The sequence below is a fragment of the Lampetra planeri genome, chromosome 78, assembly GCF_965212315.1.
Source record: "Lampetra planeri chromosome 78, kcLamPlan1.2.h2, whole genome shotgun sequence".
Taxonomy (NCBI): Eukaryota; Metazoa; Chordata; class Hyperoartia; order Petromyzontiformes; family Petromyzontidae; genus Lampetra; species Lampetra planeri.
Genome location: NC_136183.1, coordinates 2,345,199 through 2,368,490, shown reverse-complemented (window position 1 = coordinate 2,368,490; position 23,292 = coordinate 2,345,199). Strand labels below are relative to the sequence as shown.

General features: G+C 43.7%; 1 pseudogene across 1 annotated transcript in view; it reads right to left on the bottom strand.

The window, feature by feature from the left end:
* LOC144738223 (uncharacterized) overlaps positions 1-22,766 on the bottom strand; it is a 39,422-nt pseudogene extending 16,656 nt beyond the window's left edge. Inside the window, exons 1-2 of the transcript XR_013589184.1 lie at positions 22,337-22,766; positions 6,173-7,277 (exon numbers count right to left, since the gene is read on the bottom strand). The product of XR_013589184.1 is annotated as an uncharacterized LOC144738223 (transcript). The remainder of the gene's footprint in view (positions 1-6,172; positions 7,278-22,336) is intronic.
* Positions 22,767-23,292: the final 526 nt, after the last annotated feature.

The window sequence follows — 23,292 nt, the reverse complement described above, 5'->3', positions numbered from 1 at the left end:
AGACCAAGATAAACTACACGAGAATCAAATACAATAACAGCAGTGTTGCAGGCCAGTCCTGCATGGCTGGACGCCTTGTAATATGTGAATGTTACAACCTGGACATGGACTCCACTGCTTTCCTGGATTATCAAGAGCAAGTGAAGGTTTATTGAGATTCTTAGTGAGTGGCAATCTTTAGTTTATTTGGGACAGGTTGAGAAGAAATGTATTATGATTAGGTCCATGGAACCAGTGTTGTTGAACAAAGTACAATACATGAGGATGACAGAGGATCTATTCGGGAAGTGTTTTTTCAGGTAATTGTCAGTTCTCTCCCTTTGAAGGGTTCAAAATTCAAATGCGGCTGGCAGCTCTGGTTATTACTGCGGCTACAGTAACCTGAAAAAATATGCACCATCTGCTTCACAGTGGATGTTAAAATTCCTCCGATGGCATTCAAAATAAATAAACCAAACTAGATTCGAAGCTTTCGTGACTGTAGAAATTATTCTGGTTCTTTCGGTAAAGTCACGTAGAAAATCAAATCATAATAGAATACGACGTTTCCATTGCAACACAAGCAACCATCATCAGGTAAGAATGAATGAGAAAAAACAAACATAGTAAACTTAGAAACACAATGCAACACAACACAGAGCCGGCCAACACAACAGCCAACACCCAACCTGGCTCACCACGCTCCTCCAAAGAATGACAAACAGAAAGACAGTGCCACTGTGTCGAGGCCTTAAATAGAGAGGGGAGGAGTTGGGGCAGAGAGAGGGTGAGGGATTGGGGAAAAGGACGATGAGAGAATTGTGTGGAATTCCGGCCCATAGTGGCCGGAGGAGAAACAATGGACTATAAACAAACCAGCACTGCTCTTACTCTACATTTAAAAATTCCCCCCAAACCTACACATTGACAATCGGCTGGGATTTGTCTCGGGTTCCCTCACAGTCCAACATCTCCTCCTGCTATCAGCTGCCTTTATCGACGACCTGGAGGTCAAACCCTGGAGTCTTCATGTCACCTTTTCCCCTGGCCATTTATCAAAGCTAGAAATGCCTTATGGCTATAGCATTACAAGCGATGGGCTTGTGGCACTGGGATTTTCACACCTCGAATGCAGACTATGCTCCTTATGGATGTCCTTACGCATGCTTTGGTTTCAAAAACACTTCAAAGGCCTTCAAAGTGTACTTGACAGGGTTTCTTAATGTGTTCTCTGGCAGTTGTGAAGATTTGATGACCGTGCAAACGTTTTACCACACAAAGTGCACCTGATGGGCTCCTCTCCTGTGCGTGTTGTCTGTTGTCGGTCAAGATTTGATGACCATGCAAATTAATTCCAAGACTCAGTGCACAGTCATCACATCCCGTGGATGAGGGGAGTTCTGCTCTTGGGGAGTTCTGCTCTTGGTGAGGTCAGAAACCAGATAGGGAGGTGCTGACATCACCCACTCGTGACTTTGGTGACGTCTTCAGCAGGAGGCTTTTACATATTTAAGTAAACATGTGGTAAGCAGTGGGATAGATGGACAGTCATTTAAAACAGATATTAAAATACTATTTGGGTCTTTTGGTAAAGTCACGTAGATAGAAAAATAATAAAGAATCCTGACGTTTCGATCGCAACATGAGCAATCGTTTTCAGGTGAAAAAATACAGCAGGCGAACTGCTGAGGCAAGAGAAATATATATATTTCGTGACTTTAGCGAAAGACCCAAAGAGTATGAATTCCTGCAGTCATGAAAGCTTTAAGTCTAGATATTCAAATTCAATAAAACCTAGGCTAGAACACAAATCGGTAACAAAAATCCATTATGCATTTCAAATGTGCTCTTAAAATTACTTCCTTGCTATGAAACAGATCAGCTGACACGACGTTTCTTTCATTTATCGGTCTCTCCACGAAACAAATAAATGTTTTACACAAACTATAAATAGCAGTCTTCTGGGAGTGCATCATTGATTCAGCACAAGCCACCTGTGGACCGGTATTGGTGTAAAATGTCTGAACAGCAGTCAGGCTTGCTTCAACCAATGGTTATGAACATCCAGATGTTAATCAGCAAGGAGCATTCCTAGTCCTAGTTCGACAAAATCTAAAAAACACGTAATACTAAATTAACAGGTCCCTGCGGGGTGGGCTAGTAGGAACGAATAACCAAAGAATATAAACATCATGTATTATTACACTTGTTTAGCCAGGAAAGCCTCACTGAGTGTAAAGGTTTTTGTAGTGTCCTGCCAAGTGTTTGCAGTAGGGGGCGATGTTGCTACACCTAATCGGACGATACAAAGGGAGAGTTTGAGGCCGAGTTCTAGGCTTTAGGCCTAGCTGTAGGCTTTAGGCCGCTGTGAGTTAATTTTTAATTTAAATGTTTTAATTATTAATGTAAAAGCTTTAAATGTAAATGTTTCTATTTAAAAACATCAAGGAATGTAACATTGTTAAACATTAACTCCCTTTCACACACGCGGGGGTACGATACGAAGGGAGAGTTTGAGGCCTAGTTCTAGGCTTTAGGCCTAGCTGTAGGCTTTAGGCCGCTGTGAGTTAATTTTTAATCTAAATGTTTTAATTAAAAACTATCTCAGGGAATGAGTTAATTTTTAATTAAAATGTTTTAATAAAAAACTATCTCAGGGAATAAAAAAACTATCTGAGGGAATTATAAGGGAATGTTACACTTGGTTAGCCAGGAAAGCCTCACTGAGTCTAAAGGTTTTTGTAGGGTCCTGCCAAGTGTTTGCAGTAGGGGGCGATGTTGCTACACGTAATCGGACATCGGACGGACGGACGATATAATCTATTGTTGGCTGGTTCACTTCGTTCCTACCAGTATAATTCGTGTTGTGAAGAATGTATCTCCGAAACGTAACTTAAGTTGTATGCTGATGAATGGTGCGAATGTTCCTTATTTCAAAGACAATGACTTTTTCCAGAGGCAGATGCTTCCTCAATCACGAAAAATACCAGTTGACCCATATCACAAGAACAACAGCTCTCACGTGAGTTATCTGTATAGGTTACTTCCAAAACACACACCTTCTCCTACAATCACGTATTCCATGTTTGACCTTATAGACAAAATGTTAAATGTACGCACAAAATCAGACAAGTAATAATTAAATTATAAATCTAAATTATCGATAGGCATATTGACAATGTAATTACTGCACTGAAATGTACTTCATCATGTTATATCATATTTACAAGAAGTTGATCTCTGTCGGATGAGGCTTACACCTGCAGCACTCAGATTGAGGGAAGCCAAGTGGTAGTGCACTCTTTTTGTTTCGGAGGTTCAAGGCTCAAATCCGACAGGCATCCCTGGTTAGTCCAGGAACATTAATTACAAATATGCACCGTCTGCTAAACAGTTTATCGATTGTAAATCATACTATTGCGTCATTAAAACGCGTAAGCGATTGCATGCTGTCGTTGTGGTAAAAATTTGGCAAATTCGAAACATTACCCACAAATTACACAAGTGAGATTACACATCAATCATTGCCCCCTACTGACAGACTCATGCCCACATGCAGGCTGGTGCAGGGCCACCTTATGCCACACAGGGGCAGCTGCCACTTGGGGGTGCTTGTTGTATAGTCTTGAAAAAAATGCATTTTATTAAAGTGCGCTAATTTATGGAAATATGTACATTTATGCAATTATGAAAATTATGGTCGGCTTTGTTGCCTAGGGTGTATTACCCTTTTAAAGTCCTTTAAAAATGACAATATTCATACGAAACGTGCTAAAGAAACATGTGCCCAATGGCAAAAGTTGACGATTAATTCATTAGTAAGATTATGCAATTAACGAAAACAAAGGACTAAAATGTAACTCAAGGGACAGAACAATGCTTTTCACGATCAACTAATAGTTAACGCACCACCTTGGGATGGCAACCCTTTTCGAAAAACACGAAGATAACTTTTTGGAACAATCTTATTAGTTCTAATATACATGTTATGTGTGTGGCTATGTGTTGTATTCGTGCTAACTGTTGAGTTAGCAGCTTCCGAGGTGCAGCGTTCCTTGTACCGAAAACGCCTCAGGTCCCCAGGAGGAGCGCTGGGTCTGTGTGTGTCGAACACACGGTGGTCTCGGCTGCTTCGTCAGTCTCTCTCCATCGCTGGGGTGGTTGCCGAGTCAGCACGCTGGTCACGCTGTCGGCGGTGCCCGTGCTGGCAGGGATGATGGGTCCGGCTCCATCTGCATTGATGTGCGCGATCATCCTGTCGCCAGACACCGCTCGCAGCTTGTCCGCTGGTTGCTGCGCGTCCCCCCCCCCCCCCTTGGCACCAGACACTGCTGATCCTTGTAGACTGTGGGGCGACTTGGAGAGACAGCGCCTGTCTTCTCCCCCCCGCCCCGCCTCTTCAAGAGAGTCCTCTTCCAATTGTCTGTATGACTCGTGCTGCACATAGGACATGCTATAGATCAAGTTATATCATTCTATGTCAGTCTCTGATCCAACCCTCAACTAAACTTCGCCTGTGGGTAGCGATTTAAAGGGACACTCTCACGAATAGTGGTTGCACCAGTTTTCCCTCGAAGGGTTGACTTTGATCGGAGCGCTCTCGAAACGATTGTCCCTCTATGATCGTAAGTGTTGGCTGTACAGAGCGACCTCGCCACCGGGAATAGTAATGCATGGATGGAGCATTCATCGGTGATGCGTTTGATGGTTTGGATTTCTCCACAGTCGCAGTTGTTCTTGCTTATATATACATTTTCCACCTCGGGCTCTTTCTTCTCACAAATGGGCAGCTGTTTTCTTTTTGAAGTCGCTTGAGCTGTTTGTTGTCTGGATGTCTTTATTACCACCATGTTTCTGTTCACGTTTTGGGCAGCGTTCCCCACGCTTCCATCACGGGTTGGAAGTGTTACATTTTTTTCGCATCAGACTTGCAGTCTCTCTCAAAAAGGGGCGCTGTGGCCTTTGAAATCGTGACCTATTGTGCATGGGTTTGCTCGCTGTCGCCATGTTTTCCATCTGCTCATCACGGGTTGGAAGTAAAACATATATTTTACACCTCTTATAGTTTGATACCGTACCACTTTCTGCAGTTTTGACTGTGCAAGCGACTAAAAGTACATTTGGAGCAGCATTCACAGCACTCACGTCGCGTTTTGGAATTCTTGCATGGTATTTGATATATTAGGAGCCACCCCCCTGCATACATAATTAACTGCTACCATGTGCTGTTAGCTACTGGAAGACAAAGGCGGTTGGTGAAGCTCTGATCCCGTCGAATACATATCATCTTGGTTGTGTGTGATTGACACATTTCGCATTGTATCTCTTCTTAACGACCCTAGGTCTTATACTTTCATAATTATTATTTGGTTCATGCTTAACCAAGATATGGTATACCATAGTTGTTACCAAGGATATTCCGAGGGTTTATTAACCTTTGTTCCCTGTCTGTATCGCCAGGGATCTGTGCTTCTTATTCTCAAGTCATATTTTTATATCCTGAGGTTGAAGATATAGCTAAGATTCGAACCTTACTTTTGTATTTTAAAAACCCAAGTCAGTGCATAATGATTAATTGCCCTTGGGTGGATTTTCGCTGTCCAAGGGAGGTTCGTGACCGCTGCTATTTCCATCTTATGTTTGTTTTATTGTGGGTTGTTTCCTTTATGGCGGCCTTCTCTTTAAGTCAACTGGAGATTACCCGCAGAATCTCATTAGCCCCCCCCCCCCTTGTGTTTGCCGGGTTTTTACAACTTCCCAAGCAGGTTTGTGAACAATTATCCTCCAGCTGGTTTGTGTGGCAAGGGGGGAGGCAGGGGGTGTGACTCACCCTTTCCTTGCCCCAGTGCGACATCCCTATCAAAATTATGAAAAAAATAGGCAAAATCACTCTTAATAGAATTTTTTGGAAAAAAACATGTTTGAGTGTTTGTGATGAGATATGATACAAAACTGAGTTGCTCAGGCAATTAAGCAAGCACCATATAAATGGTAATATTATTAACATAGCGAATGCTTGGGAGCTTATTGGCAATGGCACCTGGTTAGAGATCTACTCAACCCACAGGTCGACAAATACTGACCGCTCTTACTCTGCAGGTTGAACCTAGGAATTGAGTGTTCAACTTCACATTCTTTCATCAAAGGCCTGTGACAAAGGTGAATCTATTGAGGCTTCATTGTCTCAATCTTACACATCTACAGGTTCTCCATTTGACTTTGTATTGTCTAAGAAGTCCACCCAAACCTCCACTTCCACAAACTCCTGGGAGTTGCCACGCTCTGCCTCACAGTCAGAATTATCCTCCTGCTTCACGTTGCCTCCATAGATGTGAAGGTCCGATTTTGGAGTTGAATGTTCATCTTCACATTTTACTTTAACTTCTTCGCTCTTCACTGTTGCCTCTTCACATTTCACCTTCGCCTCTTCAAATTTCACCCTGATACATTTAATTGTGTCCAAGCTGGAATTTACTTCTGGTTCTTTTATTAGGAGGGATGGGCTCATTGCAGCACTTCGACTTTCACAAGTCGATGTCAGACTCCACTCCTTGGGGATCTTCTGATGTGTTCTCTGGTGTCGATGAAGACCTGATGACCATGCAAATGCCTTCTCACACACAGTGCACTTGAAGGATTTCTCTCCTGTGTGGGTTCTCTGGTGGCTCTGAAGGTGTGGTGACTGTGCAAACGCCTTCCCGCACAGAGTGCACTTGAAGGGTTTCTCTCCTGTGTGTGTTCTCTGGTGGATCTGAAGGTGTGGTGACTGTGCAAATGCCTTACCGCACAGAGTGCACCTGAAGGGTTTCTCTCCTGTGTGTGTTCTCTGGTGTATTTTAAGATAAAACGAAATTGAAAATGCCTTCTCACACAAACTGCACTGGAAAGGTTTATCTCCTGTGTGTGTTCTTTGGTGTTGTTGAAGATCTGATGACTGTGCAAATGCCTTCTCACACACAGTGCACATGAAAGGTTTCTCTGTGTGTGTTCTCTGGTGTTTTTTAAGATTTGATGACCATGCAAATGCCTTCTCACACACAGTGCACTTGAAGGGTTTCTCTCCTGTGTGTATTCTCTGGTGGCTCTGAAAAACTGATGGCCGTGCAAATGTCTTCTCACACACAGTGCACTTGATTGGTTTCTCTCTTGTGTGAGTTCTCTGATGCTGTGTCAAATTTTCAGTACGATCCGTGCTGGATGCATACTGGTCGCAATGTTTCCTTTTCATACCGAGCTGCGCCAAGCGCCTTTGCTCCATCAGACCAATTCTGCAGAGGAAGCATCAGAGGAAGCGTCAGCTGCAGACAGAAAAACATATCCACACCATCTACGTCAGTATCAAGGCAAGAGGAATTAAGATATACACAGTCACACATGAATTACACGTCTACACTTATTCATATATTCATGAAATAGTGAAAAAGATTCCCCAATTCACCACACGGGGTGTTAAGGCACACAATTTGAGGGAAAGTGGTAAGACACATGCCCGGAAGCCCAAGTATCTTCAAAATGAATGTTTACCCAAAACTCCAAGGACACAATTTAGGCTGTCTAACTACAAAAATAATTTTTTTGAAATATTCAGCGAACATCGCGAAGGGTGTTGAAAATAATACTATTTGTATTCTGCAGAAATGCATAAATTAATGTTCAATCGCAACTTAGAGGTGTGAGGCCAGACTCAGATTTGCTTGAATCCTGGGATGAACATATGTAACTTCAGCTGCATATGTGTTGTGCTAGTTTCCTGACTGTTTCCATTGTTACAAAAAAGTTCCAGAGGAAAACTAAAATAAACTATTGTTTTGATTTAACCTCCATGTTCAATAGAGTAAATAAACTTTACTGAAAATACAAACTTGACACTGTCACACACTGGCATGGTAAAAAGGTGGTTGTGTGTCCAGAACCATGCCTGGCCACATTCATCTGCTCAGTATTAATGCTTCCTCACTTCACCATGTAATTAATTTAAGATCAATCAACATAGCAGAGGCCCACAATAAGTTCAGCTTTCACTTATAATCGTGTTTGCTGTTGGCGATAATCAAACTCTAATTGTTGAGGTCATAATGCAGTGAAATAACCGCACCACAGCTCCCCACAAAAATAAACTCTTTAATACACATACATAATGATGACGTCACCCTGCTGCTGCTCTATATAAGAACGGGAGACACAGCAGAGCCTCACCATTCTGGCGAATTGCCCGATGTTGCTGGATGCAATTACCAGCGAAACGTCGTACTCAAATTGTAAATGTTGTGGCTTCAACACACCGGTGGGCTAAAGCAGTGAACTATTTGTCTTTTGTCAACGTGACACATTTTTACTGATTGGCTGTGTCGGGTGGTGGAGGGTTACGACACATTTATAAATAACGCGATCTAAACCCAAAAACGTTGATTATGAATAACATTGGTCGCGAAAGCCTACGTGTTAAACTGATCAATAACATATTACATAAACAAAAAAAACAGCAATCATGACGAATTGTAAGTAACCTTATCACAGTGCTAATGCCATGATAGGTGCAATTTAAGGCCATGTATGTGGCCTTAAATTGGTCTCATATGGACTAGACCTTGGCGATGTACACACAGCTTTGTATGGAGCAAAAGTCCAGGCAGCTTCCACACAGTGTTACAGTCTAATGAAAGAATGCTGCTTGATTAATTTTAAGTGAGACTTTGGCTGCCAAATCAGAGCTGGTCGTGAACACATTAACCAGGTATGGGAGCTCCTCCACCTCTTGTAGAACTGCCTGATCATTCATGGAGAGTTGAGCAGGTGCAGTGTTGTATGACATGAAATTCCCAAGCAGGTGATATATTTTTGTGGAACATTTGCAAGGCCCCATTTCATGATGGAATTGAGTCGCCATTACCAAATAATCAGCAGATCTCACATGGCTGACCAGCAGGGAACAATCGTTTAACTATAACCAGGCATCGATTAGCGTATCATTGTAACTGTAACGAATGCAATGGTTTTTATATGACGATTGGGAGCTTCTCAAACTACATAGTTATTGAATATGCTATGTAATGTAATGCAGGAGGCCCAAGTTAATTTCTGTCACAAGCCAAGTAGAACAGGAAATGGCTCCGACTCCTGGCCACGCAGCTTTAGACCGTCCTGCCCAAAATCATACAAATCCTCAAAATAATGTGAGCAGAGGCATAGATTTGAAAACAAATAACCCAAAGCCCCAAGCCTCTTTATGGTACTATAGGCCTTAATTAAATAAAGAATGCAGAGATCTAGTTTCTAGATTAGATTTTTTCGTGACTGCAAGGATCCATATTCTTTGGTTCTTTCGGTAAAGTCACGTACAGTGAGGGAAAAAAGTATTTGATCCCCTGCTGATTTTGTACGTTTGTCCACTGACAAAGAAATGATCAGTCTATAACTTTAGTGGTAGATTTATTTGAACAATGAGAGACAGAATAACAACAAAATCCAGAAAAACGCATTTTAATGAGGGAAATAAGTATTTGACCCTCTCTCAATCAGAAAGATTTCTGGCTCCCAGGTGTCTTTTATACAGGTAACGAGCTGAGATTAGGAGCACACTCTTATGCGCTAGGATATGGAGGTACAGCGGTACTGTATCGTGGTGCCAACTGCTCTGCGGGGTAGATTAACGAGAGCTGACCATGTGCGATTGATGCACCTAGGGATGCAGAAAACGTTGTCTACATTGAAGCGCGACTTCTTTTGACCTGGGATGGCGGAGGACGTTCACAACATGCTTAAGAGATGTGTAGAATGTGCCTGCCGGAAGCCCCCACTGAGACTGACCCGACCACCGCTGCATTCCACTGGGGTGTCCCGTGTAAATGAGCTTGTTGCTCTCGACATCCTTGGGCCATTTCCTACCACTCCGAGGGGAAATACATTCTTGCTGGTAGGAGTAGAGTGCCTGTCACGGTGGCCGGTGGCATGGCCCATACTGGATCAGTCCATTACGGACGCGTTCCTGCATGGTTATGTATTGGATAAGGAGGCCCCGGAACATCTCCTTACAGACCAGGGCCAAAATTTTTCTTCAAAATTGTTGCAAGAGGTATGTGATTTGTTGGGTATGAAGAAAATTCGAACTTTGCCCTACCATTCCCAGACTGACAGGATGTTAGCGCATTTACATGGGACACTTACATTCATGTTGTGCCAACAAGTCAACGAGGCAGTCCAATTGGGACCTACACGTTCGGGGAGTTCTTGAGGGGATTGGCCCCTCATGCCTCAACCGGATTCTCCCCGTTTTTTTCATGAACGTGAGAGAATGCGACCCCCCCATGGAAGCCCAGTTAAATACTGAGCCAAGCAAGAAGAGAGGCGCTGTGTCGGGACTGATAAGCCTCACCTTAAAGCGGTTGACGGAAGCACAGGAGGAGTCCCGTGAAAATTCGACCAAACGGCAGGCTGCAAATGAAAAACTGGCTGGGCTTAAAGAATTGGGGAAATCATGTAAACCTGGGGAGAGGGCATGGCTGCATTACCCCAAGGTGCCTGTGGGCACCTTTCCTAAATTACATCGGCCATGGCAGGGCCCGGTGGAGGTAATTTAGGTGAGGAGGCCACAGTGTGTACGGATCCAGGTTGGTCGCAGGCGTTGGAATGTGCACCCACACGATTGAAACCATATTTTCTACCTGATGAGGGGAATTCATCTCCACCATCTGATGGCCAGGTATGTGATGTGTCCGACAGGGACGGACGTACGTTTACGGAGGTTGCGCCTCTGGGAGACTCTGTTCCTCCAACCGCCGGTGGTGCCGCCCACAGGCGGACCGGGGTGGACGGTACAACCGCCACCCGCTTCTTTCTCTCCATCTTCGTCTCGGGGGGGAGCGCGCCCATTGGGCCAGCTGCGAGTCACCCCCGGGGTCCCTGGGGGACCCATGCCAGGCCTATACGAGGGACCGGTGACAAGGACCCATTCATTCCAAGAGAGTTCGGTTCAGATGACCGCTCCTCCGTCGCTGGGTTGCTGTTATTTTGGGGGCTGGATTGTTGCCATGCATTGCGAATGTTGCGTGGATATTGTTGTGTTCGTCATCCCGCTACGCAACGTATGGAGGTCAGCTGGGGCAGCTGTTTTTTTTCAAGGGGAAGTGATGTAGTGACATTGAATGAGTCACTGTAGACAATGGGATTGGGGTAGCAGCCCGTTCTACCAGTTGGACCTATGGGCAAGGCACGGAGCCTTCTGGGGGATCCAGAAGGGTGCGGGGCCGAGGGAGGAGCCTGGCCACACCGGGGAGGATAAAAGGTGAGCTCCGACTCACAGGTCAGGGCTGCTGCAATCTGGAGTGGAACTCGACGTGCTGCCGTCGTCGTAATCTTCGCCCTCTTCAAGCTGTGGGTCTGGAAGCATGTTGGCAGTCCCGACCCGGTATGTAGTTATCCCCTATGGCTGTGAAGGCTGGAATAAAAGAGAGAGAACCTCCTACTATTGTCTGTGAATTAGTACACTACACGTTCTTGGAAATTACCATGCAAAAGCTCAAATTGCGATATTCAATACTTAAGCGGTAGGTAAATGTTCACTAAAATTTACAACATCACAATTAAAGTACTGTACTGTATTCCAAATAAACTAAACAATTGAAATCAACAGAAACCGTATACTAAAAATATTCCAAGACAAAAAAAGTATTAATCTATAAAGATAAAGCAGACTTTGCGCTTGTGTAGATTTTTTAGTGAACCAAATTGCGCCAACACCCCCCAAACTTTCCATGCGTACTCATGAGTGAGTGTGTGTTTTTCGTTTTTTGCACAATTTTTAGCTTACCTGCTCACCTTCAACACCTGTACCACCTGCAACCCCCCGCTCCTCACCTCCCCACCTCTCTTTCTTTCTCTTGCCATGTGTTAAAGCCCGGGGCATTCGCTACTTCCGGTTTGCCACACATGCAAACACATTATGACATTTCATATACTACAATTACACTCACCATAACACAAGTGTCTCCACCGCACTGCTATATTTGTTCTCATATTTCCCTATTATCAGCCCTGCGTTTTTACTGCCAAATTCATCCACTTCCGGCTCCTTACTATCCTCTCTGCACGTGCACGGCTCACCTCTAACACACTGCAATATATCTATATATATAAAAAAGTAAAAAATTGTGGCGGGGTTTCTGGTTTGTGTGTGGGTTTGTGTGTGGTCGCACGCTTGGCTCTCCAATGGTGGGGTTTAAGTAAAAAAAAGCTAGGTACCACGCCGTAAGCCCACAGTCAGCAAGCGCTATTCCTTTTTCACATCCATCAACTTAAAATTAAGTTTAATTAGCGATTTCGTGCGATTTTTGTGCGCTTCCACTTTATTTATTTATGATGCATGCACGACCATACAAACTCATGCGTCTTTGGTGGGGGGAACGGCCCATGCCAAGTCGCATGCCTTCGGTGGGAGTGAGGGGGACATTTTCGTTCGCGTTAAACATGCTATAAAAATACACTAAACGCTGACGTAAATTCTTCACTGTGTCATGTCCCCCCCACCCCGATGTGTGCAGTTACTAATATATAGTCGCTAGATGCTAGCACTATAGGCAGTAGACCTTTTGTTTATCACGCACGCACGACCATATCAACTCACGCGCCTTTGGTGGGAGTGAGGGGGACATTTTCTTTCGCGTTAAAAATGCTATAAAAATACACTAAACGCTCAGGTAAATTCTTCACTGTGTGATGTCCCCCGCACCCCGATGCGTGCAGTTATTACCACTATACAGTCGCTAGTTGCTACCACTATAGGCCATAGATATTACTGCAGAGCGGCCTGGGAGATCGTGTCTCGGGGGGGTCAGGGTTAGCAGCCCAGCCCCAGCCTGTGAAAGTGTCACCTCGGCCAGTTGGACAATCTAGATGAGGCCGGAGGCTCTGCACGGGACTATGTGTTGGATATATGGGCCTTTTCCCATTATCAATATTAAGAATAATTCTTTCGTCTTCATATAACCACTCACTGGGAGCACAAACAAACGAACCCCCCCCCACCCCTTTTCGAGCAGCTGCCTTGCCAACCCCAGCTGCAAGCGATGATGAAATTCTCGCTTGCAACTTTCATCAGCTGAGACCAGGCCACTTTAGGTTGGAATGGGGTCCTGGGTATACACCCACCACCAGAGTGGAAGAATGGCAGGCGCATCTTACAGATGACTAGTCGATGGTCAGAGGGCAGATCAGCTCCACGGTAGGTCCTGGTGTCAAGGACATGGGCTCGCATCCGCTGGTCCATCACTATGTAGTCCAGTAGATGTTCTTGCTTTGACCCGGCATGCATCCATGATGTTGTGTGGAAGCGCCGATGCCGGAAGAGCGTGTTGGTAATTACAAGCCCATGGGCTGCACAAAAATCTCGCAGCCTCCTACCGTTGTTATTGAGCTGATCTGGCCCATGTCTTCCAATCACTCCAGACCAGGTGCCAGCATCATGACCAACTCGGGCATTGAAGTCACCCAACAAGATGACTCTGTCCCGAGTGGCCACTTTAGCCAGCACCTGTGACAGGAGGTCATAGAAGGAAACCGACTCATCGGCTTTGCCTGCATCCCTCCATGGATGTTCGTCTTCGGTGGTGGCATAAGTAACCAGGACCACCATTCCTCGCCTTCGGTTGATGGGAAGGCGAGCCCAAAGTAGCCTGGGGCTTACAGCTTCCCACACCTCACCGCCATGCTCACATGCCCCCTTCATTATTTTGTTCAAAGAAGAGCCACTCCCTGTTGTTTGGCAGTCTCCTGCCCCGAGTAGAGGACTGTCCACCCCTCATGGTGGCAGGAGCCAGACCCAGTCCACCGGATCTCCTGAATACCACAGAGATCCAGGCGGTACCCGTTCCAGCTCCCGACAAACGAGTGGCAGCCTCTCCTCCGCAGTGAGCGTTCGAACATTTCACGTGGCCATCCGTAGTGGCTTTTCGATGTTTCTGGAGGAGCCCTGAGGGTGAAGAATCAATCTCCTGACTCCACCAATTAGGGTTTGGCCAGGAGATGTCATAGACGCCTGTCCCCCCGGGGCCTCCGGCACAAGCTTATTAGTTACATATTTATTGTAAATTCATAGGAACAACACACACACATTTAAATTTTGATTTAAAGCTTTCGTGACTGCAGGGATTCATCTTCTTGGTTCTTTCGGTAAAGTCACGTAGAAGGGAAGTAATAAAATAATAAAAATAAAACATAAAACAATTCTCACGACGTTTCGGACACAACGCAAGTATCCGTCCTCAGGTGAAAACCAGGTCTGTCGAGGCGACAGCGTCTGAATGAAACAGCACACGTGCTTGAAGCATGTATATAAGCTGGGTTGGAAGGGGAGAAGAAAGGGGGAGCCTTGACAAAATAATATGCATATCAAGAGGAATTTAGCATATTTATGGGAAATGCAGGTATGTGATTAGTACTACTTATGCCCGTGCATTATGTAGGATTAGCAGCATCAAAGGGAGGGGATATGGGAAATGCAGGTATGTGATATGGGAAATGCCGGTATGTGAATAGTACTACTTATGCCCGTGCATTATGCAGGATTAGCAGCATCAAAGGGAGGGGTTAGGGGTAGCATTAATGAAGGGAAGGAGTGTTAATAGTATGTAGCTGCAGTAACTAAAACCACCACGTAAACAACTAAAGTATAAACTACATATTATCATCAGTATACTAAATATACTCTACAATAAGCTGAGTTACTAACAGTAAGTAATACATTACAATTCTACGTCGTAAAAAAAATATATATAATATGCTTCCATCTAAACTGTATTCTCTTACATCACATGAGTCTACACCGTACTATATACTGCCATAGACAAACCCAACATTAAATTATATACTGTATTGCTATAAACCACCTTATACATTGTAATATTACACTATGTATTATTATACCCACCCTAATGTATATCACACTGCTGTATATTCACTATACAATTACGATACTATATATTACTTTGTACATTGTATTAAGCATATAAATGTTATACTATTTGTTATACACTGTACATATTTCGTTGCTTCCTCTTAGTATCTTTCACACGACGGTCAATGGTACAGTGTATAATAACAAATAGTATAACATTTATATGCTTAACACAATGTACAAAGTAATATATAGTATCGTAATTGTATAGTGAATATACAGCAGTGTGATATACATTTGGGTGGGTAGAATAATACAGTGTAATATTACAATGTATAAGGTTATAGGGTGGTTTATAGCAATACAGTATATAATTTAATGTTGGATTTGTCTATGGCAGTATATAGTACGGTGTAGACTCGTGTGATGTAAGAGAATAAAGTTTAGATGGAAGCATATTATATATTTCTTTACGACGTAGAATTGTAATGTATTACTTATTGTTAGTAACTCAGCTTATTGTAGAGTATATTTAGTATACTGATGATAATATTTAGTTTATACTTTAGTTGTTTACGTGGTGGTTTTAGTTACTGCAGCTACATACTATTAACACTCCTTCCCTTCATTAATGCTACCCCTATCCACTCCCTTTGATGCTGCTAATCCTGTATAATGCACGGGCATAAGAAGTACTATTCACATACCTGCATTTCCCATATCACATACCTGCATGTCCCATATCCCCTCCCTTTGATGCTGCTAATCCTGCATAATGCACGGGCATAAGTAGTACTAATCACATACCTGCATTTCCCATAAATATGCTAAATTCCTCTTGATATGCATATTCTTTTGTCAAGGCTCCCCCTTTCTTGCCCCCTTCCAACCCAGCTTATATAGATGCTCCAAGCACGTGTGCTGTTTCATTCAGACGCTGTCGCCTCAACAGACCTGGTTTTCACCTGAGGACAGATACTTGCGTTGTGGCCGAAACGTCGTGAGAATTGTTTTATTATGTTTTATTTTTATTATTTTATTACTTTCCTTCTACGTGACTTAACACACACACACATGGACACACATACCACTCCCCCTCCCCACAGCAAGCGACATCAAAGTAAAGTTGGGCCCTTTGTGAGCAGAGAAAGAGGGGAGGGATTATACAATTCTAAGTACGAACACGATTCACAAATAGTCAGTCTTGCTCAGTCTTGCGGTGCCGTTGCGAGGAAGCAGGCACCGACCCCAACCATGGGTGTCATGTCTCGCCGAGAGAAGTGACGATGTGTGGTTAAGAGCTGAGTTCGGCATGAACTGAGAGAGTATCGATGCAAATTTTATTCTACATTTACCCTGATGTGTTGAGTCGCTCGCAAAGTCAAGGATTGCGACAAGTGGTATTGTACTAAGCTTTCACAGTTGTTTAAGAGGTGTGCGAATACAATTCACAAATTTTGAGAGTGAGTGCCCGCAACAGCGCCGTGGGCTCGACCACACACACCACCGACACAGAAGAAGAATCCAGAAGAAGCTCGCCAGCAGAAGAAGACTCCGCAACTCATCAAGAATGGCGAGGCTCGCTGAGTAGCGACATGCTATTCAGTGCGAGTTCAGCACCAACAGAAGAAGTATCGCTCCACCGAGACGCTGCAGTGCGAGTGAAGCTGACGAGAATTCCAGCTATCACTCTTGTGAAATAGCAGAAAGCGCCAAACATCGACCAAGCCCGCTTCACAGAGAACCAGCTCCATCAGACATTGGTGCCTGCCATCAACGAACGAGAGCATCGTTTATCGCCAGAGCACCCGGAGCCGGAGAGCACGCACAGCCGCGCCGCCTAGTGCCACTGAGCACAGGTGACAGCTTGCCAGCGGACGAGCGACCGAGCCTCTTCAAGGACAGCATCGTGCCCACAGCTCATCCAGCGGCGGAGAGAACCGTCAGCTAACGTCAGACACGCCCGAGCGAGAGAGAGAGCAAGTCGCCGTTCGTATGCCCTCCCCCACACTCACAAACCCACGACGCGCCCGGCGTCTGCTTAATACAAATAATTGACCCAGGGAATCAAAATCACACACGCATATATATACATCCCCGGACTCACACAAAAATGTACCAAGGAGACAATCCAATACACCCACACAATGGTACCAACCCTAACCAATCATAATAAGACTAATTATAAAAGTGTATGAACCATGAGCTGGCCGTGAAGGCATCGCGGCTCATCGAGTGATAAAAACACGTCGTTTATAAGTGACATTAGTCGTTTATTTTATTTTATTTTTAATCGCATAAATTACCAATAGATTAATCGATGCAAACTAAACTTTTGAAACCTTCATTACGAATCTACACGCTCAGAGAGAATATCGTGTTAAACCTGTTTTTTTTATCATAGAATCTTGTCCACGAATTAATTAAAACTTAGCCAAAGATAAGAATCTCCCGCACACCGTCGCACACCATTGCTCCAAGATATTTCGTTAATGATATAATCTTGCCGATGAATCTATTGACGTATACTTTTGCCTTCGGGATATAATAATTTGCTTATTACCTTTCGTATGAATATCGTTGCATGCCTGTTTTAAGGACTCTCCCTATCATCTTCTACGCTCGTGTCACGCGGTGGAATTAATTATATGTTCGGTGGCCAAAGTGAAACAACGCAATCATTGATGGTTAAATGTACTGCTCAATGAAATACATTTCCCCGATGGTACCGTGGATAATTCCAAGCATGAGAGTTTGCATATTAGAGTGTCATGTTTTTGTTTAGAATTAAAATTGCTTAACAAAGAAGTGTCTGATTGCTTCCTTCCTGAGTTCATGCATAATAATCTTATTTATAAGAACTGTATCCAGCGTTGAGATTTGAATTTGGAGACCTGACATAAACACACTAAGATATAATCAGAAAATGTTTAAGCAAGAATAATTGCATTATCCCGATTGATGATACGACCCTGGGCAACGAAGCTAAGGCTAATCATCATAACTGCCAACATTAGGATAATCGCATACATGTGCATACATTAATACAATCATCATACATCAAATATGGCAATAATTTATGCACATAATTACATAAATTAGCATGTTATTTTTATAAATTTTTTAAAACCCGACATATACAACATAATGGGGACCTCGCCCGGGATCTCTCGCAGACAGTTTATGCATTAATGAAGGAACAAATCAATGTTGTGTTAACCAGAGTATTGTGATCTAACATTGCCTTGTGATTAAAAACGGGTGTAAAACAACAAAAAAACGCACTCTGAGGCGAAATTCCAGAGTAGCAGGGTTAGAACAAAGACAGTTGGATTAAGATAATTTCTCGAGTCGAACTGACTGCATTCTGATCATTGGTTTTTTACCCTTTTATCTGGCAACAAAACTGACACCTTTTTTTACAAGGAGTCATGCTTGCATAGACCACAATACCTGCAGTCATAATGCAAACAAAAAACATAACTCTGAAAATGTATGCACTGTCCTTGAAGTTGATTGGTCCACACCCGAGACAGCTTTCCTTAGAGCCTAGTCTCACATGGTGTGTGGACCAATCAACTTCAAGAACAGTGCATACATTTTCAGAGTTATGTTTTTTTTTGCATTATGACTGCAGGTAGTGTGGTCTATGCAAACATGACTCCTTGTAAAAAGGTGTCAGTTTTGTTGCCAGATAAAAGGGAAAAAAACAATTATCATATTTTTTACTGACAAATGAGGTTCCAATGGTGTGACTGCATTCTGTGACAAGAAAGTTATATACGCACTCGGAGGCGAAATACAAGAGTAGCTCGAGTCAAACTGACTACATTCTGTGATACAAATTGTTTTTATATGCGCTCTGAAGTGGAATTCCAGAGTAGCTTATGCCACACATGAGATGCTAGGATTAGGAGGAATTTTTGAATGAATTGCGGAATACTGGGAACTCGTATTAAAACGTACAGGCCGGTCTGCTACAGAACAGACAAGGCAGAGAGACACATGGGTAGGGAGCTGTATCGATGACATTGAGACACATCGGGAGGAACTATATAACTACTGGATAAAATGTGACAAAAGTGAAAACGATGTAAAAATCACAGAAATAGCAAGACAGGACTCATACCTTCTCGCAGACAGACAGAGATTGTGGAATGAGGAAAAATTCGGAAAGGAAACGGGCGAGAAACCATCTCTAATAGATGAGGTAAAATGTCCTCACACCCTCGTAAGGGAGAAGGAATCGGTGCTCGCGACACCAGCAAAACTCACAGACGTTAATTCACAGAACAAATATGAAGGTAGCAGTACACCTCATTCTTGGGTATGTGGACGTAGTCCAGGAAAAGACTACACAAAAAATATGGTTATCGATCAAAGTAATTTTGACAAAGAAACCCCTCGCAACGCGAGAGAAGGGATGGAGGTGAGTACTTTGTGCTATACAGTCGATAAATACTGATATAGAGTCTTCATATACTACTGTAGTGATAGCAGATACCACCAGTCGGTATGCACTGCTGTAATCATAGCAGGTACCACCACAGTCAGTATGCACTGCTGTAATCATAGCAGGTACCACCAGAGTATGCACTGCTGCAGTGAAAGCAGGTACCACCATAGTATGCACTGCTGTAATCATAGCAGGTACCACCACAGTTACTTCGCACTGCTATTAGATTTTTAAGAATAGTTTTGAAATATTTTTAAGACCCGGGCAACGCCGGGTACTTCCCGCTAGTATTTTTTTTTACTATTCTAAAATATTTAGAGCTATGTACCAACACTACCTACCTCCTTCTACACAACATAGATGCTATACAATAGCTACGACTAAATACATCAAGCCTACATCGCCTGGTAAGGAATAAAAAGCATGCAAATCCACACACTCGCGTTAAAATAATTATATATGTACACACACTATTAATACCCACTTCAAGCACTACAAACAATTACTTCGTTCAAATGTGGCAATTTATTCACATTATTACAACAATTACACATTCAACTATCATTTACATAACAATCTCTATATAGCATTCACTCACACTCACTATTTACTCTTTTTTATTAATATTATCCCCTCCACCTATAATGTTCCTCGCGGAAAACGTGCCATTTGTATAAGTGCTGCAATGGCTGCACCTAAAGCTAATGAAACTCCTGAACACAATGTTAGACAGCATGCTGCCTGTGCTTCACCTACAGCTAATAAATCTACTGAACACTAAGAAGAGCATGTTGCCAGGGCTGCGATGGCTGTACCTATTGATAATGACACTCCTGAACACTAAGACGCAAGACGGCATGCTGCCAGTGCTGCGATGGCTGCACCTACAGCTAAACAAATTCCTGGAAAGAAAGCAGAACGGCATGATGCCAGTGCTGCGATGGCTGCACCTTCAGCTTATGAAACTCCAGTACAGCAAGAAGTAGCACGGCATGCTGTCAGTGCTGCTATGCCTGCACGTACAGCGAATGCAACTCCTCAACAGCAAATGAGCTACATAGAAAACCAACAGCACAAATGGCTGCTGCCACAGCTAATCAAACTCCAGTCCACCAACAAGCAAGGCAGCTTGCAAACACAGCACGACAATGGCTACAACCAGGTGCCTTCCCTGCAGCCAAAAGGAAAAGTCTTTCTTTTCCACATTCCTCACTTCATTTACACTTCTGATTCATTAGTTGCTATTGGTTCCATGTCTACTTCTTGCAGCTATTGCCATGCAATGACATGGAAAGGAGACTCTCCAGGGCTATGCTGCAACTGTACCATGGTTCAGCTGCCTACAATTAATGACCATTCCGAGCCTATTCATGTATTGATACCTGCCAACACAACCTATGCAAGCCAATTCCGAAACAACAGAAGATAAAACTCGTGCTTCCAAATTATATGTTTTGGCACCAACCAACTCATCCCGACATCTGGCTACTTCCCACATTTAAAGTGCTGGGCCAGGTACATAATAGCATTGGCAGTCTGCTGCCACTACCTAATGACCAACCTACATTACCACAGATCTACCTGCATGTCTGACAGTTCTAGACAGGCTCATCAGCATTGCAAAAATACATCAACACTAAGATGCAAGTCCTATTGCTGTGGCAAAACATGCTTCATAAGGAACACTCTGATGTTCACACTCTTATGTTAACAGTTTCAAGTGTGCCATGGAGAAGATTACTTCAGAGGACAGTCATACCTCGGTATGCGACCGCTTTGGAATACGTCGAATTTGGTATACGTCGTGTTTTGACGAGAAAAGCATGTCTTGGGATACGACGTCTTGCTTGGGATACGATGCGCTTGCTAGAACTTGTATGGGTCGGGATGAGTCACCGCGTACCCGCGTATCCCCGTTCACGACTGAAACAAAGCACCGCTCCTCAGTCAACGAGCCGTAACAGCATTGTGTGGAATGACCAGACAATGTCACATTTCAGGAACATTCTTAGAAGAAGGCAAAAACAAGTTTTTTAGTAAAACTCAAACCTGGTGAGCCTCAACCAGGTCCAAGTCAAGAAAAAAGACAGAAAAGAGAAAAAACCCCAGAATTTCAGCTTCCTGAAGTTTTAATGGAAGGGGACTCTAATTCCAAAAAATAACATCTCCTCCTCCTCCCCTTCCTCACCACCATCCTCGTAGGCTATCAACTCCTCTCAGCAAGGTAAAGTGTCGTGAAATTTGATTTTTATTTCAATTTATTTATGCATTTATTTTAATTTCTTTATGCATTTATTTTAATTTATGTATGTATTTTAGTAATAAGTAGTGTCTAAATTATTTTATAAATCCCATTAATGTATAATATGCCATATAAAATATCATTTCTTATACTCTGGAACGGATTATTTCCTTTCCCTTTATTTCTTATGGGAAAAAATCGTTTGGAATACGTCATTTTCGGTATAAGTCCTAACTTCTGGAACGAATTAACGACGGATACCGAGGTACCACTGAACAAAGTTGTCATTCATGGCGACTAAACTTCACATGGTCAACATGGGTACCGCTTAAATCGCCTTGCAACTGAGGAACAATACCCTACACATAAATGAAACACCGATCCTACGATGCTCTTGAATGTTGACTGATTTTCTGGCAAGGTGATTATGGCTACTGTATTGTGGGCTGGTTCCTTCTGAAAAAGAGCGGGATAGCCCAAGTGGGCTATGCCTGGTGAAGTTAGCAAAAACTGTATTAATATTTAAAAGAAAAAAGTTTCAAAGTAGTGAGCCAAGTGAAGACAAATTGAACTTAAACAGAGAATTAAAGCAAATGCAATCAGGCGAGGGCAGGAGGCAAGGCCCCGCATGGCAAGGCCCCGCGTTGTAATGTTCCAACCTGGACATGGATTCCATACTAGCTGCTACTCAATTGATATCCCGACGAGAGAGAGAAGGAGCGAGGCTCTACCTGGGTAAACAACAACAACCACCACGATGTGAACTTCTCACCTCGGATCTCAGTGAGCGCGCGTCGCGGAGCGGCAGCTTTCTGGTGTATCGTGACGTCACGCGACAGCAGCCGGTGACATGACGTCACTAGCAGGACACATCTCCCCCTCCCGCCGATGAGGTAATGCAGTGGTGACGTCAGAGAGCGGGTTTAGAGTTTTAAGTTTATATAAATCTTGACTTAAAGCTGTCGTGACTGCAGGAATACATTTTATGGGTCTTTTGGTAAAGCCACAGCCTCAGGGCGCCCTCCGATCTTACATTTACGGTACAGAAGCTCTCTCGCTGTATTTTTTACACCTGAAAACGATCGCTTGTGTTGCCTTCGAAACGTCGTGATATTTTTATTATTTTTCTATCTGCTTGGCTTTGCCAAGAGACCCATAGAATACTACGTGTAGACACACACAATAGTGTCCACGTTGCTGTTGGGCTCACGCACCCAAGGGGTCTCTTCAAGAGAGAGGGAGCAATCTCTGACGTCACAACTTCGCAATACCTCATCGGTGTGAGACGCCTGGGGGAGGTGTACCTCGCTAGTGACGTCACGTCACCAAGATATTCACCCCCACCCCCAAACCCCCCCTCCACCGCGCTTTTGAGCGTGACGTCACGTCTGGTTGGTCACTGCCGATTTCCATTCCAGTAAAGATCCTTATTTGGGCACAGCTACGCCCAGTCACTGGTGGTTCATTAACATAATTTATTCATAAATACCGTCGCGAGTTCATTGCGACGGGCTTAACATCCACGCCTCATCACTTGACGTGAGTCCGTCTCATTAACATAATTTATTCAGTTTTACTGCCGATCGTTGGGGGAGGGGATTGTGTGTCAACCCCGCAAGTGACGTCATGTCACCTCGTGCTGCCGCGTGACGTCACGAGACACCAGAAAGCTGCTGCACCGCGCGCGCTCTTACTGAGATCCGAGGTGAGAAGTTCACATCGTGGTGG